This window comes from Vitis riparia, unplaced genomic scaffold (assembly GCF_004353265.1).
Source record: "Vitis riparia cultivar Riparia Gloire de Montpellier isolate 1030 unplaced genomic scaffold, EGFV_Vit.rip_1.0 scaffold469_pilon_pilon, whole genome shotgun sequence".
Lineage (NCBI taxonomy): Eukaryota > Viridiplantae > Streptophyta > Magnoliopsida > Vitales > Vitaceae > Vitis > Vitis riparia.
The window spans coordinates 10,387-31,492 of NW_023269684.1; the positions used below are offsets into that span (position 1 = coordinate 10,387).

A 21,106-nucleotide genomic window follows, 5' to 3' on the forward strand; every position below is an offset into this window, starting at 1 on the left:
CTCATGACCCAGAGTCATTCTTGTTAACCACAACCCTGAGTAGTTCATAGCATCTAGAGCCTTAGGACACAGAGTCATTCATGTTAAATACAACCCTTAGTTGTTCATAACATCAAGAGCCCTGACCTCATGACCCAAATTCGTTCATGTCAACTATAGCCTTGAGATGTTCATAGCATCTAAAACCCTAAACTCATGACTTGAAGTCTTTCTTGTCATCGACAACCTTAAGCTGTGCATGGCATCTAGAGCCCTACACTCACAACTCGGAGTCTTTCTTGTCAACTACAACCCTGAGCTATTCATAGAATCTAGAGGCATGTTATCATGAGCTAGAGCCATTCATGTTATTCAATACCATGAGTTGTTGATAGCATCTACAGTCTTGAGCTCATAACTCATAGTCATTCATGTCATCCATAGCCTGAGCAGTTCATAGTATCTAGAGGCTCGAGTTCATGATGGAGAATCATTCACATCATCCACAACTTAGAGCAATTCATAACATCTAGAGGCTTAAGCTCATAGGATCTCGGGTCATTCATATCAACCATAACTTTTAGCTATTCATAGAATCTAGAGCCCTAGACTCATGATTAAAAGTAGCTCATTTCACCCATAGTCGAGAGTTGTTCATAACATCTAGAGCCTTAAGCTCACGACCTAGAGTCGTTCATGTCAACCACAACCGTGAGTTGTTCATAGCATCTAGAGCCTTGAGCTCTCAACCCGGAGTCTTTCATGTCATCAACAACCTAACCTATGTATAGCATTAAAGTCCTCAGCTCCTGACTCTGAGTCATTCCTGTCATCTATAACCTTAAGTTATGCATAACATCTAGAGCTCTAAGCTCATAACTAAGAGTCTTTGATGTCAACCATAACCTTGAGCTTTATATAAAATCTAGAGGTTTGATCCCATGACCCAGAATCGTTCATATCATCCACAACCCTAGTTTATTAGTAGCATCTAGAGCCTTGAGCTCACGACCTGGAGTCATTCATGTCTTCCACTACCTAGAGTAGTTCATAGCATCTAGGGGCTTGAGCTCATGACACAGAATCATTCATATTATCCACAACCTAGAGCGGTTCATAACATCTATATGCCAAAGTTCATGAGATCCTAAGTCGTCCATATCATCCACAACTATAAGTTGTTCATAGCTGCTAAAGCTTTAAGCTCAGAACCTAGAGTCTTTCATGTCAACCACCATCCTAAGTTGTTCATAGTATCTAGAGCCCTGAATTCATAACTCGGAGTCATTCATGTCATCCATAATCCTGAGTTTTTCATAGCATCTAGCACCTTCATCTCATGACTTAGAGTCGTTCATGTCAACCACAACCCTAAGCTGTTCATAGCATCAAGAGCCTTGAGATTAAAACCAAGAGTCATTCATATCTTCCATAATCTTAAGTAGTTCATAGCATCTAAAGGCTTGAGCTCATGATGCAGAATCGTTCATATCATCCACAACCTTAAGCGGTTCATAGCATCAAGAGGTTTGAGCCCACGAGATCGTAAGTTGTGCATATAATCAACATCTTTGAGCTATTCATAGCATCCAGAGCCCTAAGATCACAACCCATAGTAGAGCATTTCATCCACAGCTCTAAGCTCTTCATAGCATCTAGTCTTAAGCTCATGAACCGGACTCATTCATGTCATCCACAACCCTGAGCTATTTATAATATTAAGAGCCCTTAGTTCATGACCTAGACTCTTTCATGTCATCAACACCCCAGACCTGTGTATAACATGTAGAACCCCAAGCTCATGACCCAGAGTCTTTCATGCCATCGACAAACTTAAGTTGTGCATAGCATCTAGAGCCTTGAACTCACAACTCATAGTCTTTCATGTCAACCACAACCTTGAATTGTTCATAGAATCTAAAGGCTTGAGCTCGTGACTCAGTGTCATTCATGTTATCTATAACCCCGAGTTGTTAATAGAATCTAGAACCTTAAGCTCATGACCCAGAGTCGGTCATGACAATTACAACCCTGAGTCATTCATAGTATCTAGAGCCCTAAGCTCACGACACGAAGTCGTTCATGTCAACCACAACCCTGAGTCGTTCATAGCATCTAGAGCCTTGATCTCATGACTTGGAGTCATTCATGTCAACCACAACCCTAAGATATTCATAACATCTAAAGCCTTGAACTCATGACTCAGAGTCTTTCCTATCAATCACAACCCTGTGATGTTCATATCATCTAAAGGCTTTAACTCATGACACAAAATCATTCATATCATCCACAGTCTTGAGCAGTTCATAATGTTTGGAGACTTGAGCTCATGGGATTCTAGGTCATTCATATTATCCATAACTCTCAACTCTTTATAGCATCTAGATCTTTGGTCTCATGACTTAGAGTAGCTCATGTCATTCATAGCCCAGAGTTGTTCATAACATTTAGAGCCTCAAGCTCATGATCTAGAGTCGTTAATGTCAACCACAACCTGTAGTTGTTCATAATATCTAGAGCCCTGAGCTCTCGATCTAGAGTCTTTCATGTCATCAATAACCCTAACTTGGGAATAGCATCTAGAGCCCTTAGCTCATGACCTCGAGTCTTTCTTTTCATCGATAACCTTAAGTTGTCCATAACTTCTAGAGCCCTAAGCATAAGACTAGGATTCTTTGATGTCAACCACATGCCTAAGCTGATCATAGAATCTAAAGGCCTAAGCCCATGACCCAGAGTCATTAATGCCATCCACAACCCTAACTTGTTAGTAGCATCTAGAGCCTTCAACTTACTACCTAGAGTTGTTCATGTCAATTACTACCCTGAGTTGTTCATAACGTCTAAAAACCTAAGCTCATGACCCAGAGTCATTCATATCTTCCACAGCCCTGATTAGTTCATAGCATATAATGCCTTGAGCTCATGATACAAAATCATTCAAATCATCCACAGCCTAGAGCGGTTTATAGCATCTACAAGCCTAAGCTCATAGGATCCCAAGTCGTTCATATAATTCAAAACCATGAGTTGTTCATACCTTCTGGAGCCTTAAGCCTAGGAACCAGAGTCTTTCATGTCAACCACTACCTTGATTTGTTCATAATATCTAAAGCTCTGATCTCATAACCTAGAGTTGGTCATGTCATCCATATCCTTAAGTTGTTGAGAGCATCTAGTGCCTTGAGTTCACGACCCGAAGACGTTCATGTCAGCCACAACCTTGAGCTTTTCATAGCATCTACAACCCTGAGATCATGACTCTAAGTCCTTCATGTCTTTCATAGCCTTGAGCAGTTCATAGCATCCAGAGGCTTGAGCTCAAGAATTAGAATCGTTCATATCAGCCACAACCTTAAGCGACTCATAACATATGGAGGATTGAAATCATGGGAAAGTCATTCATAACATCCACAACTCTGAGGTTTTCATAGCATCCAAAGCCCTAAGGTCACGATCTGAATTAGCTCATGTCATCCACAGTCTTAAGTTGTTCATAGCATCTCGAGCCCTGAGCTCATGACTCAGATTCATTTACGTCAACAACAATCCTAAATTGTTCATAGTATCTACAGCCCTGAGCTCGTGACCTAGAGTTGTTCATAGTATCAAGAGCCCTGAGCTCACGACCTGGACTTTTTCATGTCATCGATAGCCCAGACTTTTGTATAGCATATAGAGCCCTAAGCTCATGACCTAGAGTTTTTCATGTCATCGACAACCTTAAGTTATGTATAGCATTTAGAGCCCTAAGCTCTCAAATCAAATTCATTCATTTCAACCACATCTCTTAGTTGTTCATAGAATCTAAAGGCCTAAACTCATGACCCAAAGTTGTTCATGTCATCCATAACCTTGAGTTGTTAATAACATCTAGAGCCTTGAGCTTATAACCCGGAGTTGTTCATGTCATCCATAACCCTAAATTTTTCATAGCATCTTGAGCCCTGAGCTCACAACCCATAGTCATTCATGTCAATCACAACCCTAACTTGTTCGTTGCATGTAGAGCATTGCACTCATGTCCCAAAGTCTTTCATGTCAACAACAACCTTGAGTTGTTCATAGAATTTAGAAACCTAAGCTCATAACCCAAAGTTGTTCATGTATCCATAGCCTTGAGTTGTTAATAGCATCGAGAGGCCTTAGCTCATGACTCAAAGTCATTCATGTCAATGATTGCCCTGAGTTATTCATAGCATCTAAAGCCTTAAGCTCAAGAGTCAGAGTCTTTCATTTCATCAAAAGCCTTAAGTTATGCATCCCATCTAGAGCCTTGAGCTCACAAATTGGAGTCTTTCATGTCAACCACAACCCTTAGTTGTTCATAGAATCTAAAGACTTGAGCTCATGACTTAGAGTCATTCATGTCATCCAAAAGCTTAAGATGTTAATAACATCTAGAGCCTTAAGCTCACGACCTGGATTTGTTCATGTCATCCACAACCCTAAGAAGTTCATAGCAACTAAAGGCTTGAGCTCATGACATAGCATCATTCATATTATTCACAACCCTTAGTGGTTCATAGCATCTAAAGGCTTGTGCTCACAGGATCTCGAGTCATTCATATCATCCGTAACTTTGAGTTGTTCATAGCATCTAGAGACCTAGGCTCACGACTCGTAGTAGCTGATGCAATCCATAACCTAAAGTTGTTCATAGAATTTAGAACATTAAACTCACGAACTTGATTCATTCATGTCAGCCCTAAACTTGAGCTTTTCATAGCATATTGAGCCCTGAGCACAAACCCAGAGTTGTTCATGTCATCCACAACCCTAAGTTGTTCATAGAATCTAGTGGCCTGAGCACACGAGATCACAACTCATTCCTTTAATCCACAACTCTGAGTTCTTCATAACATCTAAAGCCTTAAGCTCATGACCTGGAGTCTTTCATGTGAACCAAAGGCCTGAGCAGCTCATAGCTTTTAGAGGACTTTGCTCATAGGATCCCAAGTCGTTCATATCATTCATTACTCTAGATTGTCTATAGCATCCAGAGTCTTGAGCTCATGATCTTGAGTAACTCATCTAATCTCTAGCCCTAAGTTTTCATATCATCTAGAGCTCTAAGCTCATGACTTAAAGTAGCTCATCTCATCCACACCCCTAAGTTATTCATAGCATTTAGAGCATTGAGTTTATAACCCAAAGTCATCCATGTCATCCATAACCCTGCGTTGTTCATAGCATCTAAATCCTTGAGCTCATGACCTAGAGTCATTCATGCCATCCACATCCTTAAGTTCTTAATAAAATCTAAAGGATTGAGCTCATGACTCGGAGTCATCCATGTAAACCACAACCCAAAGTTGTACATAGCATTTAAATCCCTAAGCTCATAACCTAGAGTGGCTCATGCCATTGACAACCCTGAGCTCTTCATAACATTTAAAGCCCTGAGCTCATGACCTAGAGTCTCTCATGTCAACCATAACCTTAAGATGTTCATAGTATCTATAGCCTTGAGCTTATGACCCCAAGTCATTCACATCAACAACAAACTTAAGATGTTCATAGTATTTGCAACCCTTACCTCACAACCTTGTGTCATTCATAGCATTTAAAGCCTAAAGCTCACGACCCAGATTCATTCAAGTCAACCATAACCTAGAGTTGTTCGTAGCATCTAGAGCCTTGAGTTCACAACACAAATTAGATCATGTAATCCACAACCTTGAGTTGTTCATAGCATCAAGAGCCCTGAGCTCATTACCCATAGTATTTCATGTCATCTACATGATTGAGTTGTTTATAGCATTAAGAGGCTTGAGCTCACAATCGAGAGTCATTCACGTCAACCGAAGCCGATAGATATTCACAGCATCCAGATCCTTGAGCTCACCACCCAGAGTAGCTCATGTCATCCAAAATTGTAACAAAAGCCTTGAGCTCGTGAGTCAAAGTTATTCATGTCGACCATAACCCAGAGTTGTTCATAACGTCAAGAGCCCTTACTTCATCACCTAGAGTAGCCCATGTTATCCATAACCCATAGTGATTCATAACATCTAGTGTTCTAAGCTCATGACCTAGTGTTATTCATGTCAATCATAGATTAGACCTCTTCATAACATCTAAAGCCCTAATATCATGACCCAGAGTAGTTGATGTCACCCACAGCCCAAAACTATTCATTGCATCTATAGCCCTGAGCTGGCGACTTAGAGTAGCTGATGTCATCCACAGTCTTGAGCCTAGAGTTGTTCATAGCATTCAAAGCCCTGATCTCAAAACCTAGAGTGCCTCATGTCATCGAAAGCCTTGAGTTGTTCATAGCGTATAAACCCTTGAGCTCATGACCCAACATAGTTCATGTTAGTCATAGCCTAGAGCTATTCATAGCATCTAGAGCCTTGAGCTCAAGACCCAGGGTTGTTCATATTTTCTACAACCCTTAGATAATCATAGAATCTAGTGGCTTGAGCTCAAGACTCGGAGTGTTTCATGTCCTCGACTACTTAGAGTAATACATAGCATTTAGAGCCTTAAGGTCACACTCGAATTGGCTCATGTCATTGATAGCCCTAAGCTATACATAGCATCTAAAGCTCTGAGCTCACAACCCAGGTTCATTCATGTCAACCACAACCCTGAGATGTTGATAGTATCTATAGTCTTTTATTCACAACCTTGAGTCATTCATGCAATCCAAAACCTTAAGTTGTTCATAACCTCTAGACCCCTAACCTTATGACCTAGAGTCTTTCATGTCATCTACAACCCTAAGATGTTCATAGCATTTAAAGCTCGAAGCTCACAACCTAGAGTCATTCAAGTAAACCACAACACAAAGTTGTTCATAGCATTTAGTTTCCAAAGTTCACAATCCAAAGTATCTAATATGATTCACAACCCTAAGCTATTCATAGCATCTAGAGCCCTGAGCTGATGACCTAGAGTATGTCATCCACAACCAAGAGTTATTCATAACATCAAGAGTTTTGAGCTCATGAACTGTAGTCTTTCATGTCATTGATAACCCTAATCTATTCATAGCATCAAGATGCCTAAGCTCACAACCTAGAGTAGCTCATGTGATCCACAACCTTAAGCTGTTTATAGCATTTAGAGCCTTGTTATCATGACCCCAAGTTATTCATATCAACCGCAACAAAGAGTTGTTTGTAGCATTGATTACTACCCAAAAAGTGCTATTTTACACCCTTAAGTCATTATGTTTCAAGCACTTTTGTGTAGTAATTCTTCACCTTTATTCCAATTGGCATGTTAAGGACCTAGCAATGACTTCTAATCATATTTGTGGCTAGTTTTAGTGTTTTGACATCTTTTTGGATCATTAAGACAAGCCAACCAAAGAAGAATAGCAAAGAAAAGCAAAGAAAAGCAAAGAGAAGCAAGGAGGAAATCAGAGGACAGCAGCTGCAGTCTTCTTGGGCACTTTTGGAGCACTTCCTGAAGTCCATTTTCTACATGCTATATACCGTTTCAAAGCTCAGGAAGTCAAGAATCCAACGCTTCAAACCGTGTACGATTTTGAGCTGAAACGAGGAAGTTATGGCCTTCGGAAGACAACTGCTTCAGGTGTGCGAAAATTTTGCACACCCCCTGCAGGTGTGCGAATGGTGTGCGAGTTTTGCACACCCCCTTCAGGTGTGCGAACCCCATGCGTGGTGCGAAATCTCCTCTGTTTTTGCCAACTCCACTTTAGATATTTTCTTAAGTAATTTTTGATGTAATTTCCTTTATTCTCCTTGTAACAAGCCAATGAAAAGCTTTGCTTTTGTAAAAACTATATAAGGGGTGGAAATCACCTCTTGAAGAAATGTAACACGGGTGTTAAGCTTAACACTTAGCAATATACAGAGCTCTCTCATTTTCTATTTTCTCTTTACTATTTTCTTTTTCTTGGAAGCCAAACAACCTCTGAGGATGTTTTCTCAGAGGATGAGAGGCTAAACTCTTGGTTTCTTGGAGTGAAGGAAGCTAGGTGAAAAGTCCAGATGCAAAGGTGGAAAACGCTCGTGCATTAAATACAGGTAGTTGAAGTTCATAAATGGCTTTTAAATCCAAAGTTTTGCTTTAAACCCCTTAGAATCATTTTGAATGGCCAATACATGGTAAGCTTCAGGTCTCTGTGGATGCTTATTGCTAGATCCATATCAGTCCATTAGTTATCATGTACGAGCCATTGGAAAGTGGTTCAAGGTGAAGACCTATATCGTGTCTAAAGCCATTAATGGACCTTGACTACCATTTCTATTGATTTTTATGGATTAAATCTTCATTGTTAAACCTATACCGGTTCAGGAAATAACTATAGGTTAAATCCCCAATGCGAGGAGAAAAATCCAGAATTTTCCACTTTGCATTCTAAACTTGATCCTAGCAATCCTTAGCTCCGAGAAACTTTCTTTCTTCCATTTTTAATTAGTTTATGTTAATTTAGTTTCAAACACTTTCAAAACAAATTTTATTTTCTTTTAAACTTTAAGTTTTTGATAAAGGAAATCATTGAATCCAATTTCTAATCTCGAGTATATCACTGGTAGAATGAAAACCCATCCCAGAGTTCGACCCTAGAGCCACTATACTATAGTAGCTTTGCTACACTAGTATGAGGTCGTAGGTTTTATAAATGTTTTTGATTAAATGACCCGACTGGATCATCGTTCATGCGAATCAAAATGGCGCCGTTGCCGGGGATGGTGCCACAATACAGTGATGCAACCTTTTAGAGGCTACTTGTGATTTTCATCACAAGTTTGGTGAATTCCTTTTTTACTAACTTTATTTCCTTTCTTTTAGAATTTCTTTTGTTTTCTTTCTAACCTTAACTTTTTTCTAGTTTTCTTTTGTTTTTGTTGTTTTTGTTTTGTTTTCAGGTAAGTAGAGATTTGTGCATGCCCTATTGGATTCGGGACCAAGAGGGAAGATTAGTAAGGATTGAGAATCCTCAAGACACAGAGTTGAATATCTGTGTAAACATCATGGACCCTCCACAAGAGGATCAGAATTCTCAACAAGGTAAAGGGGGTAATCCAAATGCATATCTATCCATGAGGGATAGAATGCACCCACCAAGGATGAGTGCACCCTCATGCATAATACCTCCTCTTGAGCAACTGATTATAAGGCCCATATTGTGCCCCTTCTACCAAATTTCCATGGAATGGAGAGTGAGAATCCATATGCCCACATCAAGGAGTTTGAGGAGGTGTGCAATACCTTTAGAGAGGGAGGAGCTTCAATAGACTTGATGAGACTCAAGCTATTCCCTTTCACTTTGAAGGATAAGGCAAAAATATGGCTTAATTCTTTAAGGCCAAGGAGCATAAGGAATTGGGTTGATCTTCAGGCCGAGTTTTTGAAGAAATTTTTCCCCACCCATAGGACCAATGGGCTGAAGAGGCAAATCTCAAACTTTTCTGCAAAAGAAAATGAGAAGTTCCATGAATGTTGGGAAAGGTATATGGAGGCCATCAATGCTTGTCCTCATCATGGCTTTGATACATGGCTCTTGGTGAGCTATTTCTATGATGGAATGTCTTCCTCCATGAAGCAAATTCTTGAAACCATGTGTGGGGGAGATTTTATGAGTAAGAATCCGGAAGAAGCCATGGATTTTTTAAGTTATGTATCTGAGGTAACAAGAGGATGGGATGAGCCCAACTCAAAGGAATTGGGAAGGATGAAAGCTCCTATGAATCCAAAGGGTGGAATGTACATGTTAAGTGAAGACATGGACATGAAAGCTAAGGTGGCAACAATAGCAAGGAGGTTGGAAGAACTTGAGTTGAAAAAGATGCATGAAGTCCAAGCCATTTCCGAGACTCAAGCCCATGCCATGCCATGCACCATTTGCCAATCATGTGACCATGTGGTAGATGAGTGCCCAACCATGCCAGCTGTGAGGGAGATGTTAGGTGATCAAGCCAATGTTGTGGGGCAATTTAGGCCTAACAACAATGTACCTTATGGAAACACCTATAATTCAAGCTGGAGAAACCATCCCAATTTTTCTTGAAAACCAAGACCACCTCCATACCAATCACAAGCCCAAACTCAAGCACCTCAACAAACCTCTTTAGTGGAGCAAGCCATGGCAAAGCTAAGCAAAGTCATGAGTGACTTTGTGGGTGAACAAAGGGCAATCAACTCCCAATTGCACCAAAAGATTGAGAATGTTGAGAGTTCTCTAAATAAGAGAATGGATGGGATGCAAAATGATCTATATCAGAAGATAGATAACATTCAATACTCCATCTCTAGGCTTACCAACCTCAACACAGTGAATGAGAAAGGAAAGTTCCCCTCTCAACCAAGCCAAAATCCAAAGGGTGTTCATGAAGTTGAAACCCAAGAGGGGGATTCTTCAAAGTTGAGGGAGGTCAAAGCCGTGATCACCTTGAGGAGTGGAAAGGAGGTTGATCAACCCTTGCCTAAGGTGAGGCAAGATGAAGAACTCTTGACAAAGAAAACCTTGGTTGAAGAGAGCAATAACCAAGAAGAGAAGAGTGGGAAGAAAAGTGCATCCAAATCAAGCATTGAAGAAGAGCCGAGGATAGTGATTAAAGAAGATATGATGAAGAAACATATGCCTCCCCCTTTTCCTCAAGCTTTACATGGAAAGAAGGAAATCAAGAATTCATCAGAAATTCTTGAAGTCTTGAGACAAGTGAAGGTGAATATACCCTTACTTGATATGATCAAGCAAGTCCCCACATATGCAAAGTTTCTAAAGGACTTGTGCACGGTCAAGAGAGGGCTACATGTGACAAAGAATGCATTCCTCACTGAGCAAGTAAGTGCTATCATTCAGAGTAAGTCTCCAGTTAAGTATAAAGATCCGGGTTGCCCCACCATTGCAGTCAACATTGGAGGGACACTTGTGGAGAAAGCTTTACTAGACTTGGGGGCAAGTGTGAATTTGCTCCCATACTCTGTGTACAAGCAACTGGGACTTGGAGGATTGAAGCCCACAGCCATCACTCTCTCCTTAGCTGATAGGTCTGTCAAAATCCCAAGGGGGTTGATAGAGGATGTTCTAGTTCAAGTGGACAAATTCTACTACCCCGTGGATTTTGTTGTGCTTGATACTGATCCCACTGTTATGGAAGCCAATTACGTGCCAATCATCCTTGGGAGACCTTTCCTGGCTACCTCCAATGCTGTCATCAATTGTAGAAATGGGGTGATGCAGCTCACATTTGGAAACATAACCGTGGAATTAAACATATTCCATCTTTGCAAGAGGCATCTTCACCTAGAAGAGGATGAAGGATTGGAGGAGGTGTGCTTGATCAACACCATGGTTGAAGAGTATTGTGACAAGAACTTAGAAGAGAGCTTGAATGAAAGCCTTGAAGTTCTTGAAGAAGGGTTACCTGAACCCTCTGATGTGCTAGCCATCATGTCTCCTTGGAGGAGACGGGAAAAGATCTTACTACTGTTCAATAGGGAGGAAATCAAAGGAAAGAGAAAGGGGAAAAGTACAGAGAAAGATGACTACATAAATGAAGAACCACAAAGGATAGTCATCAAGGAAGAAATGATGAAGAATCACATCCCTCCACCTTTCCCCCAAGCTTTGTATGGCAAAATCATACAAACCAAGTCTCAAAAGAGGGATGCAAACTTCATATGGGATCCGGGCAAGCTAAATCAGGATCAAATTTCATGGTTGAACTTAGTCTCTCCAAAGACTAAAAAGTTCATCCTCTTTTTGTTTTCTTTTAAGTTGATTTTAGTTTAACCTAGTGTTTTCTTGTATTTATGCATGTTTTGATTTTTATTTTTGACTTTAATTTCATTCTAATGTGGTTTGAATTGGTTTTTTGTGTTAACATGTAGGTAGGAAGGTTTGAAGAATGAAGTCTTGGTGAAAACAAGGGAAAACGGGGGAGAAAAGGCAAGATTCAGCAAAATTCTCACACCCCCTTGAGGTGTGCGAAAATTTCGCACACCCCTCTACCCTGTGCGAATTTGTTTTTGCACCACTTTTCAAAATTGCATGCTCTCTGTCCCTTGTGCGAATTTCACAGGTATGCGAACCTGGTGCGAACCCGGTGCAAATTTTTTTTTGCGCCAATTTTCAAAACCATGCTCTCTGTCTTGGAGAATCACAGGTATGCAAAAATTTCGCACACCATTTTACCCTGTGTGAAACTCATTTTTCTCTTTAAAAGCTATGTTCTCCACTTCAAAGTTTAAGCTCCTTCTTCAATTCTTTCAAAACCTCTCTTCCGATCACCCACTGCCATCCATAAAACTCCTTTCCTTCATCATCCATCATCATCAACACCACCATGGCAGCCCATCTCCAATATTCCACTCCATAGCCGCGGCATCCACTATTCATCACCTTCCATTTTCGGCAATTCCACCTCCTTCCACCATCAAAATCCTTTCAAATCATCACCCAACACTCTAAAAACCTCCATAATCCCATCCAAACCTTGTTCTTGCCAAACCAAAGCCTAAACCTTAAGCATCCAAGCCATGGTTTCTTCATAAGAAACCCATTGCCGCCGGCCATGGGAGCTTCAATTCTTCAATTTTCCATTTGAAAAGCTCCAATTTCCAAGCCCATTCACCATGACAAATCCTTGTCCTACCTAAGCCAGCAATTCCCATCCTCAAAAGCCACAAAATTTCACCATTTCAAAAAAGCCATAATTCTTCAACCGCGCGGGTGAATAGTACCCTGTGCGAAAATTTCGCACACCCCCCCCCTGTGCGAAAATTTCGCACACCTAACCCCCCTGTGCGAAAATCTCAGCTTCTCCATCCCTACCTTCCATAATTCCGAGCCTTTGAGCCTCATTTCATCACTTCATCATGCCTAAGACCCGAGGAGGATCTACTTCAGCTCCCCAGAGCAGTCAGAGAGCCGCCCTTGTGCGGGCCCCACTTGATGCACCCTCACATTTACCTGATTCAGCACCTCAGAGCAGATACCATACGAGGAGAGCATCCGCCACGTCTGTGGCTCCTACACAAATTCCACCTCGGAGTCCTCCTACAAAGAAAGCGAAGACTACAGAGCCAGGAGAGTCCTCCAGAGCACCTCAGCCTTCTTCTGCCAGGCGCCCTAGACCCAGCTTGCCCATTGAGGGCAACTCCGATTGCCGATCGAGAGACTTTCATGTTGAGACATATTTCGATCACTCTCTGATGCGACAGCAGCCTGAGTTGCGGGATTCATACCGCCTACTTGAGAGGTACCATCTTGTACCCTTTATGACTTTGCCCTAGTTCTTTTATCCTCGAGTAGCTTTAGACTTTTACCAGTCTATGACTACTCGTGGCGTCCCGGTACCAGCCTCGCTCCTTTTTACCATTGATGGACGCCAGGGTATTTTGGGGGCTAGACAGATTGCCAATGCTTTCCATATCCCTTATGCACCAGCAGATCCCGCTGCATTTAGACGCTGGGCCCCACTTTCTGAGTGGGACATGGTTCGTATCCTATCTCGAGGGACATCCTCCCAGAGGACCATTTTGAGGAGAGAGCTTCCCCCAGAGATGCTCCTAGTCGATGTGGTGCTTCGCACCAATCTTTTTCCTCTTCAGCATAAAGTGCAGAGGCGAGAGGCCATTATGGAGGCATTATTCCGTATCTATGAGGGCTACTACTTTGGCCCTCATCATTTGATTATGGCCGCTCTCCTCCATTTTGAGGAAAAGGTGCATACGCGGCATCTTGCGAGGGCAGACTCCATTCCTTTACTTTTCCCTCGGCTGCTATGCCATGTTTTGGCGCATATGGGTTTTCCTGCAGATCCTCATTCTGAGACTCGCCGCCATTGTCGAGAGAGCTTCTCTCTTGACCAATGGACTCAGATATGGCTCCATCGCCAGTCCCCAGAACTTCCCGAGCCAAGGGAAGTCTCTCCTGCTCCGTCCACTTCAGAGCCTCCATAGCCAGTACCAGAGGCTGCATCATCTGATGCCCCACCTGCTGTTCCTCCTACATCAGAGCCGCCCATTACTATCCCTGGTGCCGAGTATCGTGCCTTGCTTGCTTCTTTCCAGACTTTGACCACTACTCATACAGCCATTATGGAGCGCATGGACCACTTCCAGCTTCAGTAGGACCAGCAGACTCTCATTCTCCGAGAGATTCAGCAGCATCTCGGTTTTTCACCACCAGTTCCACCTGTAGAGGTTCCGTCCACAGTTGTAGCGGAGGACCCCTCCTATCCACCAGAGGAGCCTACCACTTGATCATACGATCACTCCTCTCCTTTTTTGTATCTATATACTACGTTTTTAGATGTCTTATATATTTTGGACCATTGTTATACTGGGATTGGGTGTACTCTATGTTTATTTTGTATATTGTACTCTCTCAGTTTATATAGACATCTTCTCTTTTTGAGTATTTTAGCTTCCATTTTATTTCCTCTATTTAGCACACTTATGATTTTTCTTTTCTTATGCAACATGTGGTTTCTCCTGTTCATTCAGAGTCCCTTACTATCAGGAGGTATCACTTTCTCCCTTATTTTATCGTTTGCTTTTGGAACATTGGGGACAATGTTCATCTTAGTTGGGGGGAGAGTTGAGGAAGTAAGTTGTTGAATTTTTGGTTAAATTATTTTGCTAACAAATTTTTTTGCAAACTCTCTTTGTTTTCTCAAAGATAAATTCTCAAAAGTAAATGGGAGAAATTAAATTCTTATCTTATTGCCAGAGTCTCAGAGTTTGTATTATGCTTATTAAAGTTGATAAATTGTTGAAGCTCCTTTTGTTTTCAATCTTAAGTCTTCCACTCTAATATTTTCACACACTGAACACATTAGATTCCAGTTATAAGATGGAAAACTTTCTCACTCCCTAAACTTAGGAAATTTTCGACTTGGTGCCATTGACTTCATTCTATTAGTGTTGGGACACCTTATAAAAGGCCAATGTGTCTTATGAATAATTTTTGCTTCACTTGCTTTGAAACCCGAGCAAGGTCTGAGGGGTATATGGTGAAAATCTTTAAAGCCTGGTGCCCTAAGCCTTTACTGGTTGGGAGTTCACCGACCTCAATGCTCGCTACATGGGTGGATGGGTGAAGTATATTATTTAAAAAAAAAAAAAAAGTCAAAAGAAAAGGGGTGTGTTCTTAGCCTTTTATATATGAGTAGTGTTGCTAAAGTTAGAGAAAAACCTTAGTTGGGGGGAGAATATAGTTTGACATACTATAACTGGAAGCTAAGCACCTTAACACTTAGATTTTTGTGGAAGATTAAGAGTTGATCCTTTGGGAGTGGAAATTATTTTGATACTCAAATTTGCATAATGCCCACTCTTTGCAAGTTGTGATTGGTAAGTTATTTGATAACTCTTGTTGATGATTGAGTTTTATATCTTTGACTTGCCATGTGAGAGTTTGATCCAATCATGCCACTTGATTATTTTTTGGAGTGATCAGCATGATTTTGTGAATTATTATTATCTTTTTTTTTTCTTTCTTTTTCTCTCCTTCATTGCTCAGGGACGAGCAATGTGTCAGTTGGGGGGCGTGATTACTACCCAAAAAGTGCTATTTTACACCCTTAAGTCATTATGTTTCAAGCACTTTTGTGTAGTAATTCTTCACCTTTATTCCAATTGGCATGTTAAGGACCTAGCAATGACTTCTAATCATATTTGTGGCTAGTTTTAGTGTTTTGACATCTTTTTGGATCATTAAGACAAGCTAACCAAAGAAGAATAGCAAAGAAAAGCAAAGAGAAGCAAAGAGAAGCAAGGAGGAAATCAGAGGACAGCAGCTGCAGTCTTCTTGGGCACTTTTGGAGAACTTCCCGAAGTCCATTTTCTACATGCTATATACCATTTCAAAGCTCAGGAAGTCAAGAATCCAACGCTTCAAACCGTGTACGATTTGGAGCTGAAACGAGGAAGTTATGGCCTTCAAAAGACAACTGCTTCAGGTGTGCGAAAATTTCGCACACCCCCTGCAGGTGTGCGAATGGTGTGCGAGTTTCGCACACCTCCTTCAGGTGTGCGAACCCCATGCGTGGTGGGAAATCTCCTCTGTTTTTGCCGACTCCACTTTAGATATTTTCTTAAGTAATTTTTGATGTAATTTCCTTTCTTCTCCTTGTAACAAGCCAATGAAAAGCTTTGCTTTTGTAAAAACTATATAAGGGGTGGAAATCACCTCTTGAAGAAATGTAACACGGGTGTTAAGCTTAACACTTAGCAATATACAGAGCTCTCTCATTTTCTATTTTCTCTTTACTATTTTCTTTTTCTTGGAATCCAAACAACCTCTGAGGATGTTTTCTCAGAGGATGAGAGGCTAAACTCTTGGTTTCTTGGAGTGAATGAAGCTAGGTGAAAAGTCCAGATGCAAAGGTGGAAAATGCTCGTGCATTAAATACAGGTAGTTGAAGTTCATAAATGGCTTTTAAATCCAAAGTTTTGCTTTAAACCCCTTAGAATCACTTTGAATGGCCAATACATGGTAAGCTTTAGGTCTCTGTGGATGCTTATTGCAAGATCCATATCAGTCCATTAGTTATCATGTACGAGCCATTGGAAAGTGGTTCAAGGTGAAGACCTATATAGTGTCTAAAGCCATTAATGGACCTTGACTACCATTTCTATTGATTTTTATGGATTAAATCTTCATTGTTAAACCTATACCGGTTCGGGAAATAACTATAGGTTAAATCCCCAATGCGAGGAGAAAAATCCAGAATTTTCCACTTTGCATTCTAAACTTGATCCTAGCAATCCTTAGCTCCGAGAAACTTTCTTTCTTCCATTTTTAATTAGTTTATGTTAATTTAGTTTCAAACACTTTCAAAACAAATTTTATTTTCTTTTAAACTTTAAGTTTTTGATAAAGGAAATCATTGAATCCAATTTCTAATCTCGAGTATATCACTGGTAGAATGAAAACCCATCCCAGAGTTCGACCCTAGAGCCACTATACTATAGTAGCTTTGCTACACTAGTATGAGGTCATAGGTTTTATAAATTTTTTTTATTAAATGACCCGACTGGATCATCTTTCATGCGAATCAAGCATCTAGAGCTTGAGCTCACGACTCGGAGTAGCTAAAGTCATCCACAACCTTGAGCTGCTCATATCATCTAAAACCTTGAGCTCTCAACTTGGAGTCATTCATGTCAACCACAACTCTAAGTTGTTAATAGTATCATAAGCCTTGAGCTCATGACCCAGAGTCATTCATGTCAACTGATTCGTCCTCAATTGGTGTACTATTTGATTCAGTCCTCAAACGGGAGTTATCAACAAAATTTATAAACCCAATTCACCATACACTAGGGTAGCATAGCTAGCATAGTATAGTGGTTCTAAGATCGTCCATAGAGATGGGTTTTCATATTACAAGTGATATCAGTTAAAGTAATGAAATGGTGTTTTTTCTTTTATGAGTTAGCTTTAAAAGAAAACATAATTTTGGTTGAAAAGGGTTGGTTTTAAGTTAGCCAAAAAATAGTAACTGAGAATAATTACAAAGAAAAGGTTTCTTGGAGTCTTAGGTCACTAGGTTCAGGTTCCTTAGACAAAAGGGGGAGATTTCAGATCTTTTCCTTGCATTGGGGATAATAACATAACGAATGGTTATCTCCCGAATCGATGTGTATTTAGCAACCAAGATTTGATCCCACTAGTCCATGAAAAACTGCAGTTGCTTCCCATTAATGGTTTCAAACACTAAAGGCCTCTCACTGTGAATCATCTTTCAATGGCTCGTACATGATAACTAATAGACATCCATGGATTCCATGGAGCTCGAAAAGCTTACCAAGTATTGGCCATTCAAGGTGATCCTAACCTTGGATTACCCTTCAAAGGCTCGTAAGAGATAACTAATGGATCTCCAGGGAGTCCGAAAAGCTTACCAAGTATTGGCCATTCTAGGTTATCCTACCTTTAAACCACCTCCCAGAGGCCCATAAGAGATAACTAATGGATCTCCAGGGAGTCCTAAAAGCTTACCAAGTATTGGCCCAGGTGATTTTAAGGGATTTTAAGTTAAACCTTAAAATAAAACCCACTAACGGGTAACAGCTCTCCTCATTTAAAGCAAGGAAAACTCCCACTTTTATCTTTGGATCCCTTACCTAGCTTCCTTCAGTCCAAGAAATGAAAAACCTAACCACTCGTCCTCTAAGAAAACATCCTCAAAGGTTGTTTGGCTAGAAAGAAAATAAAAAAACAAAAATAAGAAGGTAAGGCAGAGCAAAACTCTGTGTATTTCTTACTAAAAGAATTTACAAGTGTTCTCTGGAATTTCTTCCGAGATATTACAAAAGAGATATTTTAAGACATATATAGAGAGATATTGTTTAAACCCTCATTTAATATCTAAAAATATCTTCAGCTGAATACAAGGAGAAAATAGGTAATTACACAAAATATCTCAAGATAAAAATCTAACGGAGTCGGTGCAAAAATATCTGAAAATTACACAGGAGGATTTTGGCAAGGCTTGCAAAATTTCGCAAGGCTTGTGAAATTTCGCACAAGGTACGAAATTCATTTTTCATAGTCTTACTCTCTGTCCTGCAGCTTGTACTCCTTTTGGCATTTCATATAGCCATACGAAATTGCTAGATGTTAGATTTCTTCTCTGATTCTCTTCCTTGAATACTTGATTGATTTGGAAAAGGCTACGAAGCTCTTCAAAACTTGGATACTTCATGTGTTTGAGCTTCAACTTGCTTTGCCATGGACTATACAAAACTCTCCCTCATTCTTGGCTCGTTTTAATGATCAAAAAGCTATCCAAAACACCAAAACTTGCCAAAAAACTTATTAGAAACATTTGCAAGGGTCTTTAATGTGCTAGTTGAGTTAAAAGGTAATAAATACTACTCAAAAGTGTTTAAAAGAGTTTATAACAAGATATAAAAGAGCACTTTTTGAGTAGTAATCACTTCCCCAACCGACATATTGCTAGTCCCTTAGCAATGAAGGAGAGAGAGAAAAAAATAGACAGTAAATAATTTACAAAATCATGCTGATCACTCCAAAAAATTTTCAAGTGGTATGATGTAGAGTATACTCTCTCATGGGACATTAAAGAAGCAAAACTCAACCTTCAACAAGAGTTTATGAAATATCTTGCCTTATCACAATTCATAAACAGTAGGCATTATGCATATTTAAGTATTAAAAGGATTTCCACTCTCATAGGCTTAATCCTTACTCTTCCACAAAAATCTATGTGTTAAGCTTCTTAGTTTCCGAATATAGTATACTAAACTAATCTCTCTCCCCCAACCTAGTTCTTTCTCAAACTTTAATAAACTGACCAACCTCCAGTAGGCTAGGAACGCACCTATTTTTTTCTTCATAAAATTAGGGGTGCAATGCTTAAGGTATTGTTTTCTAAAGTGTCCATGTAACGGGGATCCATCGATGACTCCCAACCAATCAAGGTTTAGGGCATCAAGCTTTAAGGATTTTTTTACCACTAACTCTTCAAATTTTTCCCCAGATTTTTGAGAATGAAATTTAATACCCAAGCACCTACAATACATTAAACTCCACCTATTCACCCTTATAACGAGCATTGAGGTCGGTAAGTCCCAACCAATAAAGGCTTAGGGCAAGTGTAACACTTTATTCTTTCTCTTTTTTTTTTTTTTTTGAAGGCTTATTGGCCTTTATTAAGGTGTCCCAACACTATTAAAATGAGGTCGAAGGTACCAAGTCTAAATTTTCCTAAGTTCAAGGGGTGAGATAGTTTTTCATCTTATAATTGGAACCTAATGTGCACAGTGTGTTGTAAGATTAAAGTGGAAGAAATAAGGTTGAAATCAATAGGAGTTTCAATAATTCATCAACCACGATAAGCATAATACAAACTCTAATATTTAAGTAAAAATGTAAGAATTCAATTTCTCCCATTTCATTTTGAGAAATTTTCCTTAATAATCATGGAGAGTAGAGTAAACACTTTAAAAATTATTAAAAATTTAAGCAAAAACAACTAAATCAACTTAACAAGTTAACCTAGCATTATTAACAAAACTTCCTTCCTCAACTCTCCCCCAAACCAAGATCAACATTGCCCTCAATGTGGCAAGAACGATTGAAAATAAAGGAAGGAAGTGGTACCTCCTGAGTGACATGGAGTCTAAGTCGTATAGGAGAAACTACATGATTCAAAAAACAAAAGAGTAATGAGTAGAGGAAATAGAAGAATAGAAAATTGATTCGTTCCTAATTGGTGTCTCAGCTGATTCATGTCCAGCTGGTGTCCCTTGATTTTGGTTCTCAAGGAGCAATCAACAAAATTTATAACCTATTACACCATGTAGTAGGATAGCCTTAGCTAGCATAGCATAGTGGCTCTAGGGTCGTTCACTGGGATGGGTTTTCACTTCACAATTGATATTAATTCAAAGATGAATTGGTGCCTTTTCATTTCAAGGTTAGCTTTAAAAGAAGACATAAAGATGTTTGAAAAAGGATTGGTTTTAAGCTAACCAAAAATAGTAACTGATTTTACTTACAAAAAAAATGTTTCTTGGAGTTTAGATCACTAGGCTCAGGTTCCTTGTACAAAAAGGGAGTTTCGGTCACTTGTTTCTTTTCTTCGCATTAGAGAATTAACATATAGTTAATTCTCTAACCGGTGTGGTACAGATGCTTCCCTTTAATGGGTTCAAACACTAAATCCCTCTCACTGATGCAACTTGTAATGGCTCGTGCCTCTCACCTAGCATTTGCCATTCAAGGTGATCTTTAACCTTGGATTTCCCTTCACAAGCTCGCAAGAGATAACTAATGGATGTCTCCTTAGAGTCCAAAAGCTTACCAAGCATTGGCTATTCTAGAAAATCCTACCTTCAAACCACCTCCCAAAGGCTCGCAAGAGATAAACTAGTGCATCTCAATGGATGGAGATCACTTGCCTTCCCAAGTGTTGGCCCAGGTGATTAAAAGGAGTTTTAAGTTAACTAAAAAGATAAAAACCATAAACGGGTCACATTTTCTCTTCATTAAAAACTAAAACAACAAAACTTCTAATTTATGCATGAGGAAACTTACCCGACTTTCTTCACTCCAAGAGACAAAGAACCTAGCCTCTCATCCTCTGAGGAAAAATCCTCAGAGTTTGATTGGCTAGAAAGAAAACTAACAAGAAAACAAAAATATATAGGAAAAGCAGAGCAA

The 21,106-nt window shown here is 39.9% G+C and overlaps 1 non-coding gene across 1 annotated transcript; it reads right to left on the bottom strand.

Moving 5' to 3' along the window:
* Positions 1-9,343: 9,343 nt before the first annotated feature.
* LOC117909921 lies at positions 9,344-9,450 on the bottom strand. Its single transcript, XR_004650498.1, has one exon. It is a non-coding gene; the product is annotated as a small nucleolar RNA R71 (small nucleolar RNA).
* Between the last annotated feature and the right edge of the window lie 11,656 nt (positions 9,451-21,106).